The following is a 26,495-nucleotide window of genomic DNA, read 5'->3' on the forward strand; positions in this document are numbered from 1 at the left end:
CCAGTGTTGGAGGCAGTACTCCAGGTGGGATCTCACAAGGACTGACCAGAGGGTGAGAATCATCTCCCTCAGTGTGCTGGCCATGCTTCTTTTTCATCATCCAAGGCAGTTAGGTTGGTCAGGTCCAATTTGCTCTTGATAAATCCGTTCTGGCTGTTCTCATTCATATTCTACTTTAGTGCCTAGAAACAGTTTTGAACAGGACTTGCCTTGAGACCTGACTAATTATCCTCAATAAAGGCTGACTGGCCTGTCACGACTGTGAAAACTGGGATCGAGAGTTGGTCATGACCACTAAAACTGGGATGAAGAGTTGGAAAATGAATCATAAGGATCTCAGTAGTCTGAAAGGAACCCCATGAAGCTCTCCAAGAAGAAAATTGTGTACCTTCAGTACAATAGACAGAAGAAAGGAGCAAGAATCTTCTCAGGGAAGGACAGTAAGATAAAAATTACGAATAGATGCAAACAACCTTACCTAATCAGAATTTAGTCTTGCAATGAGAAACAAACTGGAAGAGATTTAAAAAAATCTGTTGCATTCTTAATTATTCAGTGACAGTATGACAGACAAATAAAAGCAACTAGAAATTGGCTAAAAAAAAGTCAAGGCTGGAGAAAATAAATTTATTTCTCTAGTAACATTATGAATGACATACAAGATAAGAATAGAGGGAAAAGTGTTTCATGTTGAAATATCAATAAGTAAAATGATGAAAGCCCTTTCATAAAAAAGAACATAATGAAGCATGACTATATTAAGTTGGAAGATATTCAAATTTATCCACTTAGTAAGTTAGTGCATGCAATAGCAAAATCTTTGTTTCATATTTATGCAGGTTATTTATTATAGAATTCACTTTTTGATAAGAGATGAAGCAGTATTACATTGTCAAGCATGATCGCAATTTGACTGTGATTCCCCTCTGGCACAAGCATGTCTGGAAGCAGGGGAGAGAAGATCAATATGGGATTCATGCTCCTACCAGTCAGATGATGCCTCAACAAACGTTATCTCTCCACTTATTTTTCCACATTTTTCCCACTCTCAGTGTGTGCTCATGTTATGTAGGTGTCTGGTCTGGATGAGTGGTGCTTTTTTATTTCCTCTTCAGGTTTGGTTTGGAAGGGACCTTTAGAGGTCATCTGGTTCCAACCCTCCTGCTACAGGCATAGATACCTTCCACAAGATCAGATTGCTCAAAGTACAATCCAGCTTGGCCTTGATCACTTCCAATCATGGAGGATCCACAATAGATATATTTATTAATGGCCTTAGTAAAAATGACTGTCTTCATCTTTCTTTCAAGCCCCCTTTAGATACTGAAAGGCCACAATAAGGTCCCTCAGGAGCATTTTCCATGCTTAACAATTCCAACTGTGTCAGCCTGTCTCAGTACCATAATAAAAAAACCAAACAATTTAAACAAATGGAAAATCAACATCATCTTCTGAGATCTTCAGAGTTAAAAGCCATTTCATTTTGAAAATATGGAGTCTCATCTGCCTAGTGTATTTAAAATACATCTATTTAATATAAGTATTTCTTAGCAAATTTCATGCTATATTTTCAATAACATTTATTTCATTTAAAAGATTTAAGTACCTATGGCTGAACTTTCAAGTGTTACAATAGCTGAAATTGAAATAAATACAATAAGAGACTAAAATTCAACAAAATTTAATACCTGATGTACCTTAATAAAACATTCCAATAGAACCATTGCCTTATTCTCAGCTGATTCCCCAACACACATTTTAATTTCAACATCTTGAAGTTAATACATTCTGCTGGCTTATGGTTGATTTGCTGTCATTTTAAAATAGGATCTGTGAAGTCTTATGGGAAAATTCAGAAATAATTCTGAATTCTGAATCTTATGTTTTAATTTTTATTGTATTTGTTAAATTTACACTTACAATCCCCAGTAGGGAAGTACATATTTTAATAAAAAATATAATTTTGGAGCATTTTGTGATATTTTGTTACTTTCTGCACGTACCACTAAAAAGAAGAAAGTTAATGTCACTATGGAAGTGTTTAATTTTCTTTCAAAAATGTTATAGGAACATCCACCAGGAAAGTTTTATGCACACTGGCCAAAGGTATGTGAAAGAAAAGAGGCCAATACCACATTTTGGGGAAATGGGATGGGGAGGGACAAATTATGCCTTTCATCAAACTCTTGCCTCTTTCTATGAGTCTAGCAGTGAGACTGCTTAACTCACTTTGACTGCAGAAAAATACCTTGATATACGGTACCTTCTCAGCATTGCTTAAGACTTTCCAGGGCCATTAGGAGCTCTGTAGGTATAAAAGTACCTCAGTGTGAAGATCTCCTAGTCACACTAAAGGATCACATATAAAACTATTCCACTATTGATGCAGACGGTCTTGGGTGGAAAAACCCACAATTCAGGTTGACGTTTAGCCTGTATGAAAACTGACTTCATAGTTAAAAGCTGTGAGGTAAGTGCATTCATAAAAAACTCCTTCATATTCCCAAAAGCCCTTTCTGTATCACACAGATATAACATGAAGGGTGGAATTAAGGCACCTGAAACTTCAGGGAACCAGAGGCAGCAGACACGACACATGATGTGTTGCCATAAACCTGAGCCCAGGAGTAAGAGCTGGAGGCCATCTGGAGCTCAAAAGGTAACTCTACTGGTACATGCACAGATATCTCCTCTCCTGTCACAGAATTGTTTGGGTTGGAAGAGACTTTAAGATCACCTAGGTCCAATGCTCCTTGCTTGGACAGGGATGCCACCTACTAGATCAGCTTGTTCAAGGCATCCTGGCCTTCAAGATTGCCAGAGATGGGTCATCCAAAACATTCCTGGGCAATCAGTTCCAGTGCCTCACTACCCTCTGCATAAAGGATTTCTTCCTCAGATCTAATCTAAATCTCTAGGCTTTTTTGTTTAAAACTATGCCCCTGTGTCCCATCTCTATCTGCCATTTAACAAGTTGCTCTCTATGACTGGGAGAGTTTGGAAAGAAATTTAGGACCCTTTAGTTTTTAAGGACACATCTAAATAAAACCTTTGTTTAGGGTGAAACTGACACTGGAATCTGAAATGTCCTTTAGCAAAGACTGTATAGATTCAGCATCTCTTAAATCCTTCTGAAGACCATGCACTCCTTGCTTCTTTCAGTTGATCCAGCTATTTGCTTTATTCCTGGAGGCCAGTTTCTTCATCTCTGGACTCACAGTGGGAAATTCTCATCTTCTTTCTTCTGTGAAACTGTTATCTAGTACTAAACTGAAAGGAAATTAATTCCTCTTCCTAGTTCTACCACATGATATGGCAGCTACAAAGAATAAATAAGTAGAGAAAAATCACCTGTGGTGGTTCCACTGTGGGTTCCTGAGCTTAGAAAGAAATGTCTGAATATCCTTCATTAGACCTTTGCCGCTCGAATATATATTTTTCTTAGCACTACATCTATATATAACATTCATGGAACTGCTATATTTGTTTCTCCTTGTGATAAGAATTTCTTCTTTACATTTGGTATTTACATAACTACTATAAAGTAATCCTATATGTTTATTGGAAATTTCTTTGTCCTGGTCAGAAGCTAAAGGAAAAATAATAAAGAGAAAAAAAAAAAAAAATAATAATAAAAACCAAAAGAAAAAAGAGAGAGGCTGGAGTAGTGCTCAACAGGAAAAGTTTTACACATTAAAGCACAGCTGTGATTTTTACTGCAGATTCACAATTCATTGTAGTCTTAGGACATCATAAAACTATTTTACCTTTTTTGAGCCCAGTGGTTAGTCTCTGTTGAAAGACCGGGTTACTTCAGTCTGAATTCTGCTCTGAAAACAGGTTTAATAAGTGGTTGCACTTTTGTGTGTTTTGAGATACAGATTTGGGTGATTAAGCCTTGACATTGAGTACAGCAGCACTGGGTCAGAAACAGATCCACCTGCCAACATATCCTGTCTCTGAGAGCACATATCTCAGGGGGAAAAAAGAAAAGGGCAGAGATTCTGTGACACTGAACCCCTACATTTCCTCTGAGATAACAATAATGTGTGCCTTGAGGACTTTTGAGTCACAGGTTTTATCCTTGTGTTTATCAGCACTTAATGAATGTTTCTCCACAGATTTCAGTAATTTATTTTTAACTCATCTAAACTTTTACTGTTCATATTATTCCACATCAGAAACTCATACCATTTAATAAGACCTGTGGGAAAAATATGTACCTATTTATTATTTTTTGACTTAAATCTCCTTAAAATTTCATTTGTCTCTGCCTTGTTTCTGTATTCAAGAAAACAAATGAAAAAATATTCTTCTATTCACTCACTGCCATGGTGCTCATTATCTATTTCTTCTCCAGACAAAAATCTCCAAATCTGTTTCACTTTTTCTCTTGCAGAAACAATTTCACCCTATTTATCATCCTTGTTGCCCTTTTCTTTACCTTTTCCATATCTAATATTTTATTATTATAAACAGAACTGCAAATAACATTCAAGATGTGAAGACAACATGGATTTATACAGCAGAATAATTATACTTTCTGCTTTCTTCTCAATTCTTTTCCCAGTTCTCAAAACTATATTTATTTTTCTGACCACCACTAAACATTGAGCTGATGTTTTCAGGGTGTGATTATATAATGACTCAAAGATCTCTTTCCTGAATAGTAATAACTAATTTAAAGTTCCTCACTGTATATGTAGAGATGGATTGTTTTTCCAACCAGCACTACTTTGCATTTGTCAAAATTGAATCTCACCCTTTTATCACCAGTCAATCAGTTTAACAAAATGTACCCAGTGTTCTTCATTCAGATTCCTTCCTCAATATTTTGCATAAATTGAGCATTATCATCAAACCTTGTCACCTCACTCTCCACTTCTCTTTCCAGACCAGACCAGCTGTGCCCTGGCACAAACCTCTATGGGTACCTACCAGTTACTTTCAGCCATTTTAAAAACAGTCTGAAAAGGGTTCTCTTGATCCAATTAGCTACCGATGGAAGGATGTTCTCTTTTATCAAATGAGCATTTGTGTGTATTTTCTTATGCCCAGATATTTTGGTAACCATATGAAGCTGGTTCAATCCCTAACATCTTGCATGCCTGCTGCTCTTTAGTTATCCCACAATAACCACTACAGTTGGTATCTGGAATCCACAATAAATGCAAGCCAGCTTGCTCCCTCTGAAAAATGAAATTGGAATTGGAAACCAGAAGAGTCTGCTTCAAACTTTATACCCTACAGGCAACACAGGTTCACTCACCTCTGCTTCAGTCAAGACCCTCTCTCAGCAGTGCTGGAAATGGATCTCACGTTCACTTGACCACTGTCCTGTGTAGATGAACATGTCACCAGTGAAGTGCTGCTATTCGAGCAGCCTGCACAGCACATTCTGCAAGTCAGAAGGATGCTAAGACAGGGACAGACAAAATAGGATCACAGTAGAAGACAGTGGTTTTCCCTACATGAACTAGTCATAGACCAAGAAGATCATCCACCGACAGCTCAAGAGGACGGATATAATCTTGGTGCTAACAGCTGCCAACGTGAGGCTTAATGGAGTTTGATATTCTAGCACCTGCACACAGAGGTGTGCAGTTCAAACCAGGAGGCTAGTGTTGCTTGCTTGAAATGCCTGATCTGTACTGAGCTACACCAAGAAGGCAAGCAGATATTTTTATAAAACCTCCAGGTTCTCAGCCTGAGTCTACGTGTGAAGCTTGTGGAAAAGTTTAGATTGCTAAGTGTCCTCATAATCATCTACATTAATATGATGCTAGTGAAAGGTGAAGAAGGAAAGACAGACTTCCAGAGCTAAGGAAATACACAGGTCAGTTAGTATTTGGCATGGAGGTAAGTGCTAGAAGAATTAGAGTGGTACATTAAAATATATATTATAATTTGTTTAGCAGTACAAAAGCAGCATTCTTTCCCTCAGTACTTCTGGATCCAGAGTGATAACTAATTGTGATCAAGCACAATAAATGATTGCGCACTTCTTCAGCCCACACCCAATTATTCTCGGTTCAATTTCATCGCCATAAGGTAAAGGCCTGGTAGCTGTAACTGCTCATCACCAATGTCAGCATTGACAAGTGAATGAAGATAATCTCATTCCCATTCTATGCCATAACACTGTACTAAATTCAGTCACTGATTACTGTGGCAATTTTTTTCCCCCGGTGCTCTGTTTCACTGCCAGTTTATTCTGTTGGCAGCTAGGCAACCCTGGCTTTCCTCTAGACTCTTCCTAACTTTCATTTCACACTTCAGGCTGTTTGCATAGGAAATTGAACATATCCTATGATAGTACACAGATACTAAAATTGGGTGGAGGGTAATCTCTTTTCATGAACCAAAATATCTGTGTGAAACGTTCTTTAAACCTACAATTCAGTTCTTCATTCAGGAAAAAAACCAAACCAAACCAAACCAAACAAACAAAAAAAAAACCCACCCCACCCCACCCCCCCCCCCCCCCCCCCCCCAAAACCCACAAAAAACACAAACACAACCAAAAGCCAAAAGCACAGATAACTTTCAAAGGTAGCCTGTACTAATAGCTGTGTTTACACAGGTAGCAAGAGATAATTTATGAGATATCAGGAGGGCATGGTGGAATTCAAGTTTCTAATTTGGGCATAGTTCATGCAGATTGCAATCAATTTCAGTAATCATTAGAGCAGGTGATCTCACAACTGATACTTCAACCTATAGTCAGAAGTACCAGCTGCTCCTTTCTTTGTCCTTTAGATACAACTTCTGTTTCCAGTGCTGCACTTAGAGACCTTTTGTATACTGCTTTCAGTACTGAGTTTTTTAAATCTAGGATCTGTTTTAGAGCAGTGAGCATAGGAAAATAGTCTTCTGCACCATGAGTTTATTAGTAATATATATAGATTATCTTCACTATGTTAAAAAAAAAAAAAAAATTAAATATCTTGGTTTTCTGCAACAAGATAGTGGTCCATTAAATTTTCATTTTTTTACCATTGATCAGAAACATTATTTGCAAGGTGGGTCTTTGTTTCACACACATGAGCTCGTATATGTATATCCCCACCATTTGCAACAGAAAAAGTGTAATAGAATAAAGAGTTTTAATCTCCCCTCACTTCCCAAAAAGCAGTTATGTATAGGCAGGAATTCAACTAGTACATCTATGTGAGGCAGTGTTTACACCTAGATAGTGTCACACACTGTATAGGAGAAAAGCATACTAAAAATACTTAACTTTTACTTTTCCTCCACAGTCAACTCATGGCTCCATTTGAGCTTGAAAACTTACTTTTGAGACCAGACACATTCAGCAAACTGAGGATTTTGCAATCAGCACTCTTTTGATACATACACCAGTATCACGGAACAAAATAGAGTCTACACTACCAAAAAAATAGTTTCAGGCAGGTGAAAGATAGCAAATGTGTCATTAAGGTTATCAGTACCCAGTAAAGCATCACTTATTAGAGACTAATAAGTAGCTCACCTGCAAAGATCCTGGTAATAAGCACTGCCATAACTCTGCCCAGATGAGCATGCCCCCAGTAAATTATTTGCTGCTGGCTTCACACACTTTGACATTGATTCAGACTATCAGAGATGAATTCCACTACCAGTCTGGGAAGCTAAGGAAGCTGGAAAGCAACAGGAGCTACATATACATCAACTGGATTCTATCAGAGCAGGGGGAAATCTGCATGAAATCAGTTCAGTACAGCTTTGCAGGGAAGCTTTCTGTAGAAAACTAGTAGTGAAATAATCCTGATTTTTTTTTTTTTTTTTTCCACCAGGAGAAATGCATTAAGAGCATAAGGTAGATATGCAGAGGATTTTCTCTCTTTTATCAAATATCTCATTTAAATTCTAGAGCACAGCAGACATTCATTAAAATTCAGTTGTTGCCAGGTATTTCAGTGGCAGAAATGTGACAGCTGACAACAGGGATACTGTTAGTGAGGTGGTCGAAGCTACACTGAAGATTCTTCCTCTCAGAAACACAGTTTGATCAGAGTTTTTTTTCTTTTTCCTCCCAATCCCCATTGCACCGAGTGTTGCAAAAAGCAGATTTGTGATTAGACTGGACAGCCTTTCAAGCTAGGACTCCCTGCATATTCAGATCACTCTGGAACAAAAGCCATGATAAGCACAAAAAGATCCACAGGACTACTCAGTAACAGAAAAGACACAGACAATAGTACCATGAGCACACAGCTGGTAAACAAAGTAGCAAGAGAGACTGAGAGAAGAAAGAGCCAAGGAAGTGTATATACCAGTAGTGAGCCCTGACAGAGCCCTTCCATCTTATTTCTCTTACTCCATAGCCATTATCTGCCTCTTTGTCTGTCTGGTTTCTATCTCTGTTCTCCCAGAAGTCAGATTCCTGCGACCAATTAGGCTCATTAGGATATCCTGCAAGGCTCTGACTTTGCCCAATTAAACCAGTTGCCTGATTGCAGACAAAAATTGCAGGTGACTCTCCCTGTCTGAAGTCTCTGCTAAGACTGCAAAATGATCTATCTGTATCTAGAATAGAGAGTATTAACTGCTTAGGTGCTAGGTAGGCATGGCACGGACTCAGAACACAATCTTTTCAGAAGAAATTTCTTAATGTCTATATGACTACTCTTAACTGGGGTTGTTTATTCTTATGTTTAGTCCCCCAATGAAAAGTAAACCACAAGTTCTTTTTACCACCTATTACATAAACATAATAAATAAATTAATGAATACATAAATAAATAAGGAATGACAACATTGATGGTTGCCTTCTCTGACAGATAACTACACCAGCCCTTAATCTGAGCACTGCTAATAACATGTAAATTATTCTAATTTTAATTGATGAAAATCAAGCTTCATTCAAAATATATTACAGAAGGAAACAAATGTAAATAATCTTAAATAGTGATCTTCTGCAAGTAAATTAAAAATCAGGGATAGGAAAATGTGCATTAAAACTGGTATGTTACTTTCTAAGTTCATTTAAATGAGCATATATTTCGTCATCCCTCTCAAAATAAAGGCATACAAAAACTGCTGGAGATTATCACTAAAATTTAATGATGAAAATTTTAACATCACAGGTTCACAATAAACCTGGAGTTTTTTAATGGAAAAGCTTTGACAAGGAAAACTATGAATGACAGCTTTCAGCATTACTGTTCTGAAACATTTTGCACCTTTGTCATTTTTTTCTTCTCAGTGCAAAATTCATAACGTCAAAGAGAACAAACATAAGACATGATTAGACAAAATGACTGTGCTTAAACTGCAGAAATAGACATGCTTTGAATTATAATTTCTTTCATTTCTCAAGTAGAATTCTTGTTATTATCTGAAAATGGAAAAGATTAAGTTACTTTTAAGGAAATAAAACTCATCATCCATATTATTCATGTTTAGACATTCTTGAAGTCTTTGATGAAATTTATCTTTATTGCTTTTATTCTGTCATTTCATAAATACCAAATCTATTGGAGAATAAGAAAACAACAGAATATGAAACTAAAATTTAGAGGAAATGTTTCTAAATCAGAATTTCATGGCAACAACAATTTCATGTGCAGGCAAGCTCTGATCCTATGCTTACTAAAATCTTGAAAGGGAAGAACTTTAAAAAGCTCTTAAGGGAATCTCCGCATCTTACTTTATTTGGTATTTCCAGTGTCAATTTAATGTTTTGTTTTCCTTGATGGGAATTTCAAATTCTAAATCTATTGAAAATACACAAGTGTGGTTAGCTCAGGCTCCAAGCTGAGATAGAACTTATCCCATAATATGGGCCAATCTGCAAAATATTTGTCCAGATTTGGAGTTGTTTTTTTGTCAAAACTCTGAAGTTATTATATCAGATTTTAACAAGATGTTCTAATTTCCATGTCTCATGTCACAAACCTAGGACAGAGGATTTTTTATAGCAAAAAAATAGCTCATATTCAGATCATTAATTTTATATGCAATAAGATGTTATTGGTTTGTGTATTGTTTAATTCTTATCACTGAATGGAGTGTGGAAGGAACATATCATCTGAAGAAGGGGATATTTATTCATTTTCCATATTTAATACAGAGGATTTTTATCTCACAGAAAGAGTCATACATCTCTGTCTGGTTGGTTTATTTTTTTCAGACATAAACATTTAAGTATCTGTTCATTAGGTCTTTCAAACTTTGTAGTCCTAGAGTGCTGAGTAGCTACTATGTGCTCTCACTAGCCGTGTGTTAATTCCGGGCTAATTTAACAGCTCCTGAAAGCTGGCTGGGGCTTCCATGTCACAACCATTCTGTGTATAGGAAAAGTGTTTTACTCCTCAACATCCTGGAAATTTGTGTTGTGAATTTCATGCTATTTATTTTAATCCCTTTCTTTCAGGTTTTCCAAAATACTTTCCTTAGAACATTTATCTTTGATGTGTCAGGGAACAATTTTATGAATAGTATTTCTCTATTAGTGCCAAGAAAGAATGACAGTATTTAACAAGAACTGCTCCTGTATTTAATCAGACTACCTTATAGCACAATATAGCAAAACTCTTTTCATATCACCTCTTTCTCCTGGTGTCAACTTCTTATCTATATTTGATTATCTCAGTCTAATATTTACATATCCTCCTTCCAGAAAGCAGGGTAATAAGGAGCACCCTGGGATTTTCTTCCTTACTCTGCTCTTGTGAAACCACACCTGGAGCACTGTGTCCAGCTCTATAACTCACAGCCTGAGCAAGACAGTGACCTAAGAAATAAGGTCCAGAAGGAGGGCCATGAAAATGGTCAGGGGACTGGAACACCTGTTCTGGAGAATACTCCTGAGAGACCTTATTGTGGCCTTTCAGTAGCTAAAGGGGGCTTGAAAGAAACATGAAGAAAATAATTTTTTCTAAGGCCATTAATAAATATATCTATTGTGGATCCTCCATGATTGGAAGTGGTCAAGGCCAGGCTGGATTGTACTTTGAGCAATCTGATCTTGTGGAAGGTATCTATGCCTGTGGCAGGTGGGTTGGAACCAGATGACCTCTAAAGGTCCCTTCCAACCTAAACCATTCTATGGTTCCATGATTCTATATTCTCTTTTCCATCATGCAATAGACATTAGACCAAGCTCCCTTTTCACAAAAGCATCAAGCTATTATAATGAATATCTATCAGAAAAAAAATCTCTCAGGGCTTTCTAGTTATTCAAGCTGCTTGAGAGGCATGAAGAGTTTGTGAGGTCAAAATAAAACACACACAAAAATTTATCATTATTCAACTCAGAAAATTTATCTTGAAGTATAAAAGGTATGTGCTCTGGGTTTTACTTTTTAACTGTTCATGCATTTTATATTTGTTATTGAAATCAGAGCAAACAGTAACAACAATAACAACAAAATCCTAATTGAGGGAAAATTAACACATAAGTGGGAAATAAAAAAATTCAAACTAAAACTATCTGAGTTCCTGGCATTCACGGAAGGGGAAGGAAGGAACGGATGACTCAGTCGGAAGCAAGGAAGGGAACTAGGCACGGCAAGGACTGAAGACGGTACCGGATGTAAGGCCTCCGATCTCATGCCTCCTCTTCCTTCCTTCCGTCCTTCCCTTCCTTTCTTTCTTTTCTTTCTCTTCTTTCTCTTCTTTCTCTTCTTTCTTTCTTTCTTTCTTTCTTTCTTTCTTTCTTTCTTTCTTTCTTTCTTTCTTTCTTTCTTTCTTTCTTTCTTTCTTTCTTTCTTTCTTTCTTTCTGTCTTTCTTTCTTTCTTTCTTTCTTTCTTTCTTTCTTTCTTTCTTTCTTTCTTCCCTATTAATGTTGCCCTCCTCTCTACATATATGAAAGATCAAATCCAAAGCATGTTCAATATTACTATCAGTAACAATATATGTTAGAAAATCTTCAGCTTTCTAGATAAACATTATAAAAAATACACAAGTAAAAATCAGAACCAACTGTACAGCTGGGTGATTTCTTCCCTGCCTGTATTTGGAAAGAAAAAAAGTGATTACTGCTCAATTACCATCAACTGCTGGGTTCAGAAGAAAACCTCAGTATCTGCATTGAATGCACCTGCCCATAGCTCAGACTTGGATAAGCATATTCTGAAGCAGAATGAGAAATCAGAGTATTTCCTATTGCCAAAAAAGCAGAATTTAGTGACCCTTGTAAGGTGCCTGATCCTCTCTAGATCCTGTGGAGAAGAACTTAAAGGCATCTAGTGCTGGGGCTTACATTCCAGCAAGAGACCAAGAGCTTAAAAATTAGGAGCTATGGCACCTTACATGAAGATAATCATCTTCTGTTAGATTTAACTGTGGACAAAATCTGAAAGGTCAAACCATAAAATACGCACTAATTCTCAGGCTATTTTTGCCATCAGTGTGAAAATTATTGTTTTCAACCTCTATGCTTTTTTAAAATCTATGTATCAGTAATATAATTCAATTTTTATAATAGAGGAAACCATAGGGAAGAACTAGAAAAATATCCATATATTACTAGAATCATAATCCTTTTACAATGTGCCTGGAAAATTCTAAATGACTAGTCTTTTGCGATTAACAGTGAAGTCAAGCCTGAGTCCTCTGAGTACAAGAAGAAATTAATATAAGGGACACAAATAGTTCTGATTAATTTCTTAAGGTTTTGTTGTCTTTTTGTGCCAGAAGTCTTAAAAATTATTTCATTTTTTAAGGATTTTCTTTTACTTATTCCCCAGTGTTCACTTGGACGTATTTTTCTGTACACATATGCTATGAATAGAACTTCACCAAAAACTCAAACATCTCTGTCAACATATTGATGAGCATAAGTCATAATGCATGTCTGAGAAGCACTTATCAACACTGGGGATATACCAAATCTTTAGCAAGTTAACTAATTCATAATATAATAATGTTCCTTTTTATGGAGTAAAATATTATTAAGGTAAGGAAAATGTTTCTGTCATCAAGGATTATTCAAGCTTGGTCTCAAGTCTCGCTACATTGATAGTAGCATTACTGTCAATGTTATTTTTAAAATAAATTGTTCCTGTTCTTTACCTTGGTTACTAGAAAAAAATTCTATTGCTGCAAGCTGTCTGTAATGAATGAAACAAACTAGTGTGCTTAGATAATCTTAGGCAAAAAAAAATAATATACTTATACATACTACTTTTGTCAGGCTTTTTGCACCTAACACTCTCCCAAACCATGGTGCTTTTAGCCGTCTGTCCACAGAAACATGTGGAAACTCTATATTAGACTTCCAGGCTTGTCATTTTTTATGTAATTTGATATATCAAGTACAATGCTGGTTGAAGCTAAACTTGTCTATAAAAGATGAGGTTGGTGGGCATAACTCCATTTTACAAAACTCTGCTCAAGACCTCAATTAGTGTTGAATAAACAGCTATAATAGAAATGCAAATTACAACAAACAAGTTCTGTTCACATTAGCCTAAAGCAATCTGATCATTTGGGCTTTTAGCCATATTTTCAGCTCCTGCTGGCTGTTTAGGCTAGGATTTCAGCTCCAGCATGAGAGAAGCACTCCATGCAGCCTCTCTGCTGCCATCCACCCTGGGAAGGATGGCTTACAGGATCAGTGTGGCAGTAGTTGATGTCAGTCACCTTGACATTTGATATACTGTATGGCTAACTCCACGTTCTGGGGGATTTGACAAATATTACAATGTCAGGAGCTTTGAGGAGCCTCCTGATGCTGTTTACAGTATGTTAGAGGAGGCAGATGTTAGCACTGCCCTATGTCATGACTTCTGTCTACCCATGTCTTGATGTCAGTTTATTTCTGCCTGAAATATTCCAGCACATCCTCATTATCTTCTCACAAATAGAGGACCTGGTTCTGAAAGCTGCTGAGTGTCCTCAATTTCTAAAGTTCAGTTTCAGTCAGGTTCAGAAAATACTAAACTTTTCTAGGATACCTGGATTCAGCTAGCCAGTGCAATTCTCTATCCATAATAACCTATGTTGACAGATGCCATAAATTTGGTTAGGAAATCCTGGCCAGACAACACTGTTCAACAGATATGCTGACAATGTACAGAAGATTTTTACAGATATATTAATTCAAAATGCAGGATTCAGTAAACAAATAAATTAAACCATTCAGCTATTCTGAAATTTATGCAAAAGGCATAAATGATGTGTTGTGCACTTGGAAATTAAATAGATGTCTACACTGTTTTCAAGTCTGATTGTGCTAATTTTGGACAAGATTTCTTTACTGTTAGAGAAAGAAACTGTATTAACTAAAAGTAGCAGAGCCCAGCCTCTCAGCCCCTTCATTGGGTTTTATTTTACATCAGTGAACGAATTTATAAAAATTCTTCTGCTAAAATGGCAAATATAGCCGTACTAACATCCTTTGTAGGCAAAGAGGTATTTAAAACCCCTTTATTACAATGAAGGTAAAACTTATTAAAAATTTTGTTGTAAAACAATAAAATAAATGAGGGTTCCCCATTATAATGTGTTAGGAAACCTATGCATATTTTCCTCTGTGAATGCTAGTTTTTCACATTTCAACAATTTAGATTAAAAGTCTATCTACTTGGTCTTCTAATATCCAGCTGATGGTGGTCATTAAAAGAAGGAAAAAAGATTTTTTATTTTGATTTCACACAATATCAGTATCTGAAAAACTTCAAAAATATCAACTGTTTTGCTTAAGAATCATCAGCTGAACTATTGTGGAATTTTAAGATTTTTTTTTTTTAAAGAATAAAAACCAATAAAACTAACAATTTGTGGTAAAATCTGAATATAGCTCTATACTATAACATCTTATAACATCCATCTGCTAGGTCTGTTTTAAGACCCAAAATCTCAATTCTCTAAAATAAAATAAGGGGCAGAAACCTATCTATCTTGGGTTCACTTGGGGAAAAAAAAAAAAAAAAAAAAAAAATCCAAATATGATTACTATTATATACATATATTATTACTATTGTTTTATTTATTTCATCTCAGCTGCATAGTATCTGTACTTTAAGCATTTTTAAATGTTATTAGAATTTCTTTTGCTTACTCCAACCTATCAGTCTGAATCTGACGTTCTCACTCATGACAATACCTAAACCACTACTTCTGCCACTGAGCTCTTTGGTAATACCAATTTTTAAAATATAGTGCCACTATCATGTAAAGACATTTAATTTTCTTTATTCAAGAAAATTTTGCTTGATCCTGGAATGAATAAATCCTTCATTGTAGGCAGAGCCTTTTGGTTTATATAGTTGCATACATGAACTGCCTTACTGCTTCGATGTTTAAAGGACAAGACATGCTGGAATATGGTTTACTGTTGATGTGAATGCTTTTATGGCAAAGAATCATGGAACATCTTGAGTTGGAAGTTGGAAGGATCAAGTCCACCTACTGACCCAGTACTGGACAACCCCAAAAATAACACCACTGATGGCATGCTGGTGGCAGGACACAATGAGGAAACAGAAGAGCTCTGCCTAATGCTCTAAAATTTAAGTAATGATTCTTCTGTAAGACAAATGCATGTAGCAGGTCTTTTTTCCCTTATACTCTGTTATTAAAAAAAACAAGTCTATCACTAAGATTTCAGTGCTAATTTGGAGGCAAAAAACCTGGAGGTTTGAAAGAATAATACAGTAATATTAATTTTGCTACATGGAATGAAAGTGAAAAAGCTATCACTTTCTTTTGTTTTTTTTTTTTTTTAAATTCATTCTGTAAATTAAACAATTAGCATTTAGCCTACTGGTGTTCAGTTTAATTTCTATTTCTGCATCTATTAATTAATGGGTTATTTTTTTAAAAGAACTTATGTGACATCTATTTTCATACTTTGTCATTCATATTTTGATTTGAAGGCAGCTTTGTTAATCTGATATTTTTAGGTATTTTTGTGGTAAAATTATAGCAAATATTTCCAAGTAATGCTTTATTCCCTCCTATTATTTTGGAGTTTTCTTCATGGTCAATTTACTGTAGAGCTCATTGTCTGCAACACGGTAGAACTAAACTATCCATTTTCATTCTGTCCTATTACTCTGCTTGTCCAAAACAGCAGAAAAGATGGCTCCCATGACTTGTTTTTCTGCCTACAGAAGAAAACTTGGGAAACATGAAACTCTTCTTAGAAGAAGATATATTTTGCAATTTTCCCAAGCCAGGAACACAGATTACAGTTTTGGAGAATAAAAGAGCAGCTTTTTCCTGATGGGAAGAATTTTTTTCTCGCCTGCAAAAAGTAGTGGGGATGCAAAGTCCAGTGTTGAAGAGATGCACCCTGGCCATGCACCATGCCTTGAACAGCGCAAGATTTTGGACATCTGGACATAGTTGATACAGCTGCGAGGCTGAGGAACACTCAGGACAGTTACCTGTCAGCTAAGTCACTCTGATCTCAAATATGTTGAAGTTAATACTGTGGCATGCTGAAATGTGAATACATGAGATTTCTGATATGGGAAATCATTGTAAAGAAAATAAGTGCGAACAATGCAGGAATAAGATCACATATAAAATGCAATGATAACCTAACTGATTTTCTGTAGTGTCAATCTTTTCCTGTGACTTTGCTGGAAATTTATTTACTTTGCTGGAAATATTTAAGACATGGAATATTTTATTGTGGTTGACCACAGACTAGGAAATTGCTTTAGCAAATAACTTATCTATTACTAAAGTGCAGGGGGAAATAGAATTATGTAAATAAGTTTCCCTCCAAATTTTATCTCAAATATAAGAAGGGAAAAGTTGATAAAATATATTGGCACAAATCATCAGTAATGTTTACATTTGAAGTTGAACTTCCAAAACACCATCTACCTAAACATCCAGGGTGCTGCATAAGAACAGCATTATTAGTAGCAGTGTTATTAGTATCATCAGTATTATTAGCTACTAACAGATGAAAGCAAAGGGAAAAAGGTATATCAAGCAAGCTCGAAGAATTAATGTAGAAGGTGAAAATTTTTAGAGGAGCAAAATGGGGGGGAAAAGCTATTTAAATTAGTGAGATTACACAGGCAAATATAAAAAGTTTTAGGCCAAATAATAATACCTCTTTTTTTGGAGAGAAAGGCCTCTGCCTGAAATTGCACTGCTCGTGCTTTAAAGAACTTGTCCCCCAAAATGCTACTTTTAGAGTATGATCAGCAAATGGATGGAGGTTACCAGCCTGAGAGGAGAGTCACAGTTAAAAGGACCTTGGTAAAATGAGGTCCTTTTAAAAGTTAAAAAAATAGAGACTAATAGATGACCAGTCAGCTCAAATTTTATAAATGAGTTCAGTAGGAGAACTGTTAGGCTCTACTCTGGTTTAAATGGTTTGATGTGGTTTCTGCAAAACCTAGTCTAGCACAATATAAATAGAGCTGTTCAAAAAATCCTGATGAGAATGCAGTTTTAGACTGTATTTGCACTGAAGCATTAGCTTCTTAGCCCTTTTATACTTGTCTCCATCACTAATGGAATACATTTAGTGGTTTGACTCACTTTGGACAGATGTATCTACCTTGTATCTGTGAAACCCGAATAGATGTTGAGCCCACAGCCGATGAAAGGGAGGCCACACACAATCTCTACCCTGTCTGACACAATTGGTAGTGGTTATTATGTGGGAAAAGAGAACGCAAAGCTCTTGAAAGGTGTGGGAAATTTTCAGGTGAAAATATGAGATTTTATTCTAAAGACTTTTTTAATAATTAAATAGACCTGTATTTATATATTACATTAAAAAATCATATATATGCCAAACTCTTTCTTGGTTTAAGTAAAAATCTTTCCGAGGTTTCTCTTTGGAATGTTTTAAAATTAAATACATTCCAACTGCAGTCAAGAAAGTGAAGAAATTAATTCAAAAATGAAATCTTTCATTCTACACCCAAATATTTTTATTCCATTTCTTTCAGTTCATCTGCCATATTAAGAAATCAACTATTTACACAGAAATATTCAGGTCACTTCAGACTTTGTCTAGAACTCCTAAATAAATCAATCCATAGAAATGGACATTTTCATGTGAGCATGTTCAAACTCCTCCATTTGTGTCAATTTGTTCAGATGCTTGCCCTCTTTATGTAGCCTAGATCAGCAGCACCCAGACTTAAAAACCCTCAGGAAAATATACACTGGTCCCATCCTCAGGACTGACGTGCTCCGGCAGAGCGACGAGACAAAAGTGGGACTGTTGGGTAAAAGACCGTCGAGCAACTGATCCAGCTCACTGCCATTTCCAACCTGCATCTGAGGAGTCCTGGGCTAGCAGAGCAGCCTGTCTGTATTTTCCCAATTGTAGCAGCTGTCTTCTGCCCTTGTAGATTCTTACATAAAGACAGACATTTAAGTATGTGAATATGTTCTTCCCAAATGCACTTGCAGTCATTTCACTGCTGCCAAGTACAGGAGAACATGTCAGCTCACACCACTGGGAAGCAGCAGCAAGAATACTTCTGCAAGACTTATATGACTCCTCTAACAAGAAGTGTGGATTTTGTACCTCATGCATGGCAGGAATCTTCAAAAATGTAAAATGACTTGTATCTTTTTAGTGGAGCAAATAATGTCAGTTAAGGAACAGATTTCTGTGCATGAAGTTACAGAGAAAATTGTGGACAAAATATTGGCTCCAATGTGTATATGTAATATAATTATTTAAAAATAGGGCACTAATGAGTTTATTCACAGAAAGCAAGACTTGTTTACAATGGTAGACCAAGAGAGACAAATAAATTATTCGATGCAGAGCTCTTTTACTGGCTTCACTACCAGCTCTTCCCCACAGGCGTGTACCTTTCTCCAAAGGAAATGAGCTGCACACTGCTAACGAGGCTCATCAGCATTCCTGCCAACATTGCTGACTCCAGGCTCACCAATCCTTATTAACAGAGCTCTAGGGCAGGTTGGCACCTCAGCTCAATCATGTGTGGGGTCACTTCACCATGCCACAGCACCATAATAAAGTCACAAATTGGAACAACATCTTTTAAGCATACTCTAAAGCCTTTATTTAAATGCCTTTTAATGTAAATTCACTGCTCATAAAAGTGAAAGAATTACTGTTCTGGCAGCCTCTGGGCATCGTTTGGGAAGATGAAGTGCAGGCGTATCTGCATAACTGCAAGTGCACTGTCTCTGGCTGTGGCCTTGTAACCCCAGCTCCAGTCTCTTCATCAGAATTAGACAAAGTTGTGCAAATGCTTTATGGACATGGCCAAATGTTCATTGTGGTCCAAACCGTGTTTTCCACTTGTGTCCTAATTATAGTTTAGATTTACTGTGTGTCCGGTGAGCTGCCTGGTGAGTCATAGAAGTGCCAGTGGGAAGAACTGGAGAGAGATGAGGATGTTGTGAGGAAATAGCTCCCGAGAAGTGCAAGGTGGTCTCAGTCAAACTCCTGATCCATCAGTCACTATTGAAACACGATGCCCTAGAAAGAGCACAAGTGTGCTGATGACTCAGTAGCTTCACAGTGTGGACTCTTCCCTGCCAAATGCTTAATCAGTTTAACACAAAATCAGTTTCCCTTCTTTTCCTGCCACTTCAGCTGCCTCCCACTTGCTCATTTCATAGCAATTAGGACTCAGTCTAGTGGCATATAACCTCAGCAGCTACTAATGAAGTACAAAGAAAGAAAAAGAAGACGGGCAAGACAGAGAGAGAGGGAGAACCAATAAATATATGCAAAAGGCAATATATTTTTCAGTCATGCCTGATTTCTGTACATCACTCATTTGTCCACAGACTGGACACTATCACAGACAGCCCTAGTGTTATCTCAGCATTTATTACCATGAAGTAGCAACACTAAAATTGGCAAGCAGGAAGCAAAGCAGTTCACTTATCTAAGATCTATCTTCTGTTACACTGGACTTTAAAAAATGTACAATAGAGAAGCTGGACCCATATGGGACAAGTTGACAGTTTAGGCACTTTTCTGGGAACCCTCATGAAAACACTGCTGCAGCAGCTCCAGCCAGTTTTTCAAACTTATGAGACAAGTGTCCCTCTTGGCAGACTGAGAAGGAAGTTGGCAGTTAGGAGATCTAATGAGAAGTCTTGATAATAAAGGACCAGTATATCACATCAAAGGTGAGGAGTTGTCACCAAAATAAAAATCTGTCTAGATAGATCCAAAGGAGAAGGACCACTTGTTCATCTCCAAATCAGGTAATGGAGTTGAGTATTACTTTAACAGTGAAAACAGCCAAAAGCCAAAAAGGGTTGCCAGAGAGATCCTGCTAAAAAAATTTAGTCACACCATAATAACCTAATCTTTGCATTTCTCATAGAGATGGATGGGATAAATGCTAACCAACATAAAAGTTAATAAGCTAACAATAATTGCAAATAAAAGCAAGAAATATATTTAATTTAGATTTTATATAATTATTTATTTTAAGTAATACATAACAACCTATATTAATGACCTGTATTCATCATACATAAAAATAGAAACAATTGGTGAAACTATAACATTGAGAGAAGGGAAAAAAACCCAAACAAACATAAAACCCAATGAAAGTTAGATAATCTAGAACTTAAAAATAAAATTTAGGCACAAAAATTAACCTACAAAGCTATGCCCAATGCCATGCTCAAATATTGCAGGTCTCTGAGGCTTCAGCTGGTACATACTGGCCTCACATGAAATATTGCTTGGAGGCTTAACTTTCACACAGCGCACAAATCTGTCCATGGGGCTGCCCCCAGTAGGCAGTGAAGATGTACTCCTAGGGGGCTGGGAGGCACCGTGCCTTGCTCCCACTTCCCACAAAAAAAAGATGCTAGTTACATGTTAGTTATGAAAACTTGATTTCTGTCCTGCATAATCTGGCTTATCATATGAATAAAATCCAGCTGGAACTGAATGGAAAGAGCTTCCAAGTGATAGATGACAAGGAATGAAAAGCAAGGGCAAGAAGGGTGAATCACTGTTACTTAATCAACATGTAAATTTTATCTTCCAGCATTCTTTAATGCCACCTTGGCTTAATTTATTTTATTTTATTTTTTAAATTAGATCTCATTATTTCAGTACTACATAGAACAGGCACTTGTGCCTATTAGGCCAACATATAAATTGTTTCTATCTTCACTGCATCAATAATGTTCCTGAAGATGTGCATATAATCACATTTTTAATGGTCTTCTCCCCTCACCAGTGTACCAGACAACTTAATAGCTCTCAGTTTTTCTTTAAGAAACCCCTTTTTAGCTTGCCTTGAAAATCTAGATGAAACTAGAAAACCATGCACAAGGTCTTGAGGCAAGAAAGACAGGCTAAATTATATTGCTCAAGAAGCAGTGCTGTATTTAATGTAGGCAACTAAAAGGAAAAAAAAAAAAAAAGATTGAACAAGAGAAATTAAATAGTCTAACAATACAAATAAAAAAAAAAATAATTTCCTTGCTAGACCTTGTATTATTGTTGTTGTTACCAGTAGTAACAGTAGAAAATCTCATTACTTTTTATGCTTGCACTGTGACCTAAAATTATCAAATTAAAAATTCATCCAGCTTTTTAAATTCAGAATTCATGCATGCACTTTCAAAGAATGATGGAGATTTTGACAACTGAGTTGGACATTCTGCCTAAGATACAATAATGCACTTTAGGTATTCAGATGCACAGTCAATACTACCCAAATAAATCCTGAAAATGTTTTCAGAAAGAAAAATGGAATCCATGCTACAATGGAAATAACTGTCTCCACATGTCTTTGAGGGTTTCTTGAAACTTTGTTATTGAATATATTCTAGGTCTAAAAAGCTTTGCTTTCTCAGTAAAGTTGGTGATTCTTTTCATGCATTTGCCTAGAGCCAAAACCAATTGGGGTGCAAGGTCTCCCCTGGTAATGTTCCTCAGACTGCATTCTGGAAACATGAAAGCAGCAGATTGCTAAGCAAAGACTTTCAGTCTATGATCTCTTTGCAGATGACTCTTCCCTTCCCATTCGCTGGTGGAAGGTGCTAGACCTGCCAAAATGTCTGTTGTCTTAACAAGACATCCAACACTTGTTTTAATGTCCAGTGAACTTCTCCAAGACTGATCATGGTGCCCTTAAAATTTTGTTGGCATGGGATGTAATTACAGAAAATAGCAAATGTGATAATGATGTCCTAGAACTAAAGAGATAAAAAATACTTCTTAAAAAACAAAAATTAAAAAGAACTATGAAAACAATAATAATGCAAGATTTTTTTTTTTTTTTTTTAATATTATATGTTTCTTTGCTGGTACAGGTTTGCTCAAACAGCTAAACTATCTATAACTTAGTCTTATTTACCATGGCATTTGCCACTGCTGAAATTCAAAAAAAGACAGTAGAATTAGAGATGTTCTCTTCACATTTTAATCAAGAATATTCTGCTCAATGATAGTACTAAGACATATCATGTAAGACTAGTTTATGGTTGATTTTACACTCCTTTATTTAGTTAGGAAATGTAGGTCTAAGCTGCTATTCTGTTTCTTCTTGTTTCTTACTCAATTTTCATGCTTGGCAAAGCAATGTCACAAAGCAATGTCTGTATACAAGGTTGTGACAGAAATTGGCTCAGCAAGTTTAGAAGACAGAATCCTCCTTATTTCTCATTTGTTGTCATAGATTGTAAGCTGCAAGGCCTCTTTCTTTGCTGTTCAGATAAAATCTAGATCACAGACTGTGCTATATAAGTATACATAGCTCTATATATATTAAAAAAATACATATATAAAATGAGTCAATGGATAAATAAGGCACTGGAAATAAATAAACATGTGGATTTTTTCTGATTGAAATTTTCCTGCTGAAGATATTTGACTTATCCTGGCACTCAAGATCTGAATTCAGTGTTGTGCTATATTAGAAGGTGTATAGGGAAATACAAGTGGAGGGATAAATTTTTATAGGGAAATACAAGTGGAGGGATAAATTTTTTGCCTAGTTATTTTTATACATCAATGTAAGATGTCCACGAAACACTCAGAAGCATTAGTGAGCTTATGAATATATCTGTGGGCACCCTGAGAAGACAGAGGTTGGTTGTAACTGTGATTCAGCCAGCAACATTCAGTAACAAAAATATTTTACTACATTTTTGTGCAAAAATCAAAATTACTGTGATAAGGCCTCTCTCCCAGAAATGCCGTATTTGCACCGGCACAATGTTTGATCACAGTCACTATTCTCTTACAACATTTCCTTTCTCACCATCCTTCTGCACTCTGCAGTGAAAGCAGGATTTTCTTGTTTTCATTTTAAAACCTGCGACTGCCTTTTTTCTGATGAGGTTGTATGAAACAACATATTCTTTCCTAATAAGTGCTTTAGCCTCTTCCATTAGACCATTTCTTCCACTTAGCACCATAAAATGAAGGAGTGTGTGTCTATATAGGTCCGTTCATAGGGTATGTATATGCGAATTGAACGTTCTTTAGAAAGGGGTGATTTTGTGTCTTATGGACTCAAGAAAACATGTTTTGCATCCTGGTTTACTTGATCTCTCATCCCAAATTTCACTTCAAATTTGTAGTTTAGATGCAAAATGTTTAACACACCTTTGATTATTCACACCATATTTAAAGCAAACCAACCAGAGAGAACAAGGATCACGAAAAAGAAATTTATAATACCTTTCTTCTTCCTCTCTTTCCATCTTTCTTCCATGGAATATTGTCCTTCTAACTTACTTTTTTTTCTCATAAGAAAACCTGTCCTTTTTCAGATCTTTCTTCTCTGCTTATGATATTCTCTTACTTCCCTGGTGCACTCAGAACCCTTCGAGAAATGTCGACAGATTTACTTTTCTGACATTCCAGTTCTTTGATCCTCATGACAAATAAAGAACAACTCAAAACTCGGAAGAGAGGAAGAGTGAAAATCAGAGAGTAAACATACTTTTTCACTTTCCTTTTTTCTTCAAAAATACAACAGGGATGGGTATGAATGCAATTGAATGTAACTTCATCCATAATCAATATGTATATGTACGGATATATGTTAAAAAAAAAAGTTTTAGAGGATGGATGCTTCTTTTTCTACATTCCTTTAAAGATATTTTGCTTGAATAGCTTAAAAATATGCTTATTGTAGGAACCTGTCACCCTAGAAAGCAGTATGAAAACCAAAAGGAGAAGAATGAGAATGACAACCGTCATACTCAGATGGGGAGATAGATGACAATAACACAACTAGCAAACATTCTTTTCTTCTTCTTTTTTTTTTTTTTCCCTTGGTTTTTTGGGTTTTTTTTGTGTGTGAAATGACACAAACAGTAATTTGTCTCAATATCAGTGTGGTATAAACCTGTCTACATAGAAGAGGTTCTAAAGGCAGACTGAAATTCTCTCTTGTTGGAATTTTACAGAGAAATTAATTATTTAGTATACATTCATGACAGGTACTTTAGTATTTTACACAACCACTGCAAAGAAACTAAATATTGTGTATACTTCCCGTCAGTGTTGAAAACGTTGTTTGACTATTAATGAGTATGTTTCAGAAGAGTTTTGAAATACGAATTCTGTTAAGCTAACTGTTGTCTTTTAATGTACACCAAGAAAAAGATTAAAAGAGAGACATTTTATGTTCTGAAAAAAGTAAAACTTCTATAAATTTTATATTTTCTTGAATTGAAATATATTTGTCTCCTGTAAAATCTTTTAAAAAGTTGTTAGGTATGACAGCTAAAACTTTCTAATTGTTACAGGAGAAGTTTTACATGAAACATTGCTAAGGACTATGCAAAAGATTAATAACATTTTGAAGCAAATTTAGAGTTTCACAAAACTACTAGAAAGATTTTTTTAAGGATAGACATGCAAACTGGACACAGAGGGAATTGCTGGGTGCACCACAACACAGGGCTATTCATGTGTGTGATTTGGAGCCATAATTGATTGGCCTGCCTGAAAATGTAAATTACAGGTCACCATGGCATACAGAGGTTAGAGTATATTAGAATAGGAACAAAATCCAGAACAAACAAAACACATAGTAATAAATAAGCTGTCTTGAATCAAAATCAACCCCAGTGCTCAAGGTCACCTAGAATCACTTGCTCAAGACCACATCCAGCTTTTGGGTACCTCCAAGGTGGAGGACCCTGAAGCCCTCACAGTAAAAATGTGTTTCTTGATGTGCCATTGGAGGCCCTGTGTTTCCATGTGTTGCCCATTGCCAGTATTCCTGTCACTGGGCACAAATGGAAACAGTTTGGTTCTGACTTCTTTACACTCTCCTTTCAGATATGCATATACTGAGCACTCTCTCTTCCCCAGCCTAAAAAGTCCCAGGTCTCTCAATCTTTCCTTATAAGAGAGTTGCTGCAGTCCCTTCTTTGTGATGGTTTGTTGGATATGGCATATTCATGTGTCTCTTTTACTGAAGAGCCCAGAACTGGACAGAGTATGTCAGGTGTGGCCTCACCAGTGCTGAGTAGAGGGTAAGAATAATCTCCATCAGCCTGCTGACCATGTTTCTCTTGGTGCAGCTCAGGACAGCATTACAGTTCCTTAACACAAGAAAGAATACATTGCTGGCTCACATTCAACTAATGTCCACCAGGTCTCCCAGGTCCTTTTTCTTGATGCTTTCCAGCATTTACTGGTTCCTGTTACTCCTTTTCTCCATCCTGGTGAGGTCCCTCTGGACAGCAGCAAAACCCTTCGGTGTATCAGCCATCACTCTCAGTTTTGGGTCATCATCACAAGATGAACAATGACATTTCAAAGCCAAAAGTTCACAAGTACATGAACTATGAAGGCCAGTCTGGAGCCTGCTAACACTGAACTAAGAATTCTGGAAACCAGATGCTGTGAAAAGACTGTCCACACAACTTCTTTAACTAGAGAGGGACACACAAAAGACATAGGGAATCTTATGTTATATACCAGGATATGTGCCTGATAATTGCTGGCTTTGTTAAAAGAGAATGTTTGATAATTGTCCAGAAATATTTGATAATATGATGCAGCAAATAGCTAACTAACTAACTAAATAACTAAATAACTAAATAAATAAATAAATCTGGCTCCTACAGTTTTTTCATGAGACTTTCTTTCTTTTCCTGGTAATTTATTAAATTTAAAATATTTTAAAACCTTAATTTAAGAAGTTTTCCACTTTGGTTTTCATTTGGAGTTTTGGGGTGTTTTTAATTTTTATCTTGGCACTCTTTTTTGTAAGTCTTTTGTTCTGCCTGATGAATAAATAGAGCAAAATTTCATATCTAATGTTTTCATGTAATCAATGTTTTATGCAGTGGTTAATTATATATTGCAAAATATAAGTGTGTTCACACTGCAATACCATTTTGATTTTGTGAGTAATTTATATGCAAGACTGAGCAAAATAAGAAGGAAACAAAGGTACAACTTAGCAGAGGCACTGACATAAAAGAAAGGGTTTTCTTAATAAAATTCTATCTTTATCTATGCATTGGTATTATAAATACAACAAACACACTGACTGAGAATGTGTAAGAGGCTAAATAGAGACTAGTGGCACACACTTTTTTCAGATATTAAGTCATTTGAGAAAAAGGGAAA

The sequence above is a fragment of the Hirundo rustica genome, chromosome 1 (assembly GCF_015227805.2).
Source record: "Hirundo rustica isolate bHirRus1 chromosome 1, bHirRus1.pri.v3, whole genome shotgun sequence".
In the NCBI taxonomy this organism is placed as follows: Eukaryota; Metazoa; Chordata; class Aves; order Passeriformes; family Hirundinidae; genus Hirundo; species Hirundo rustica.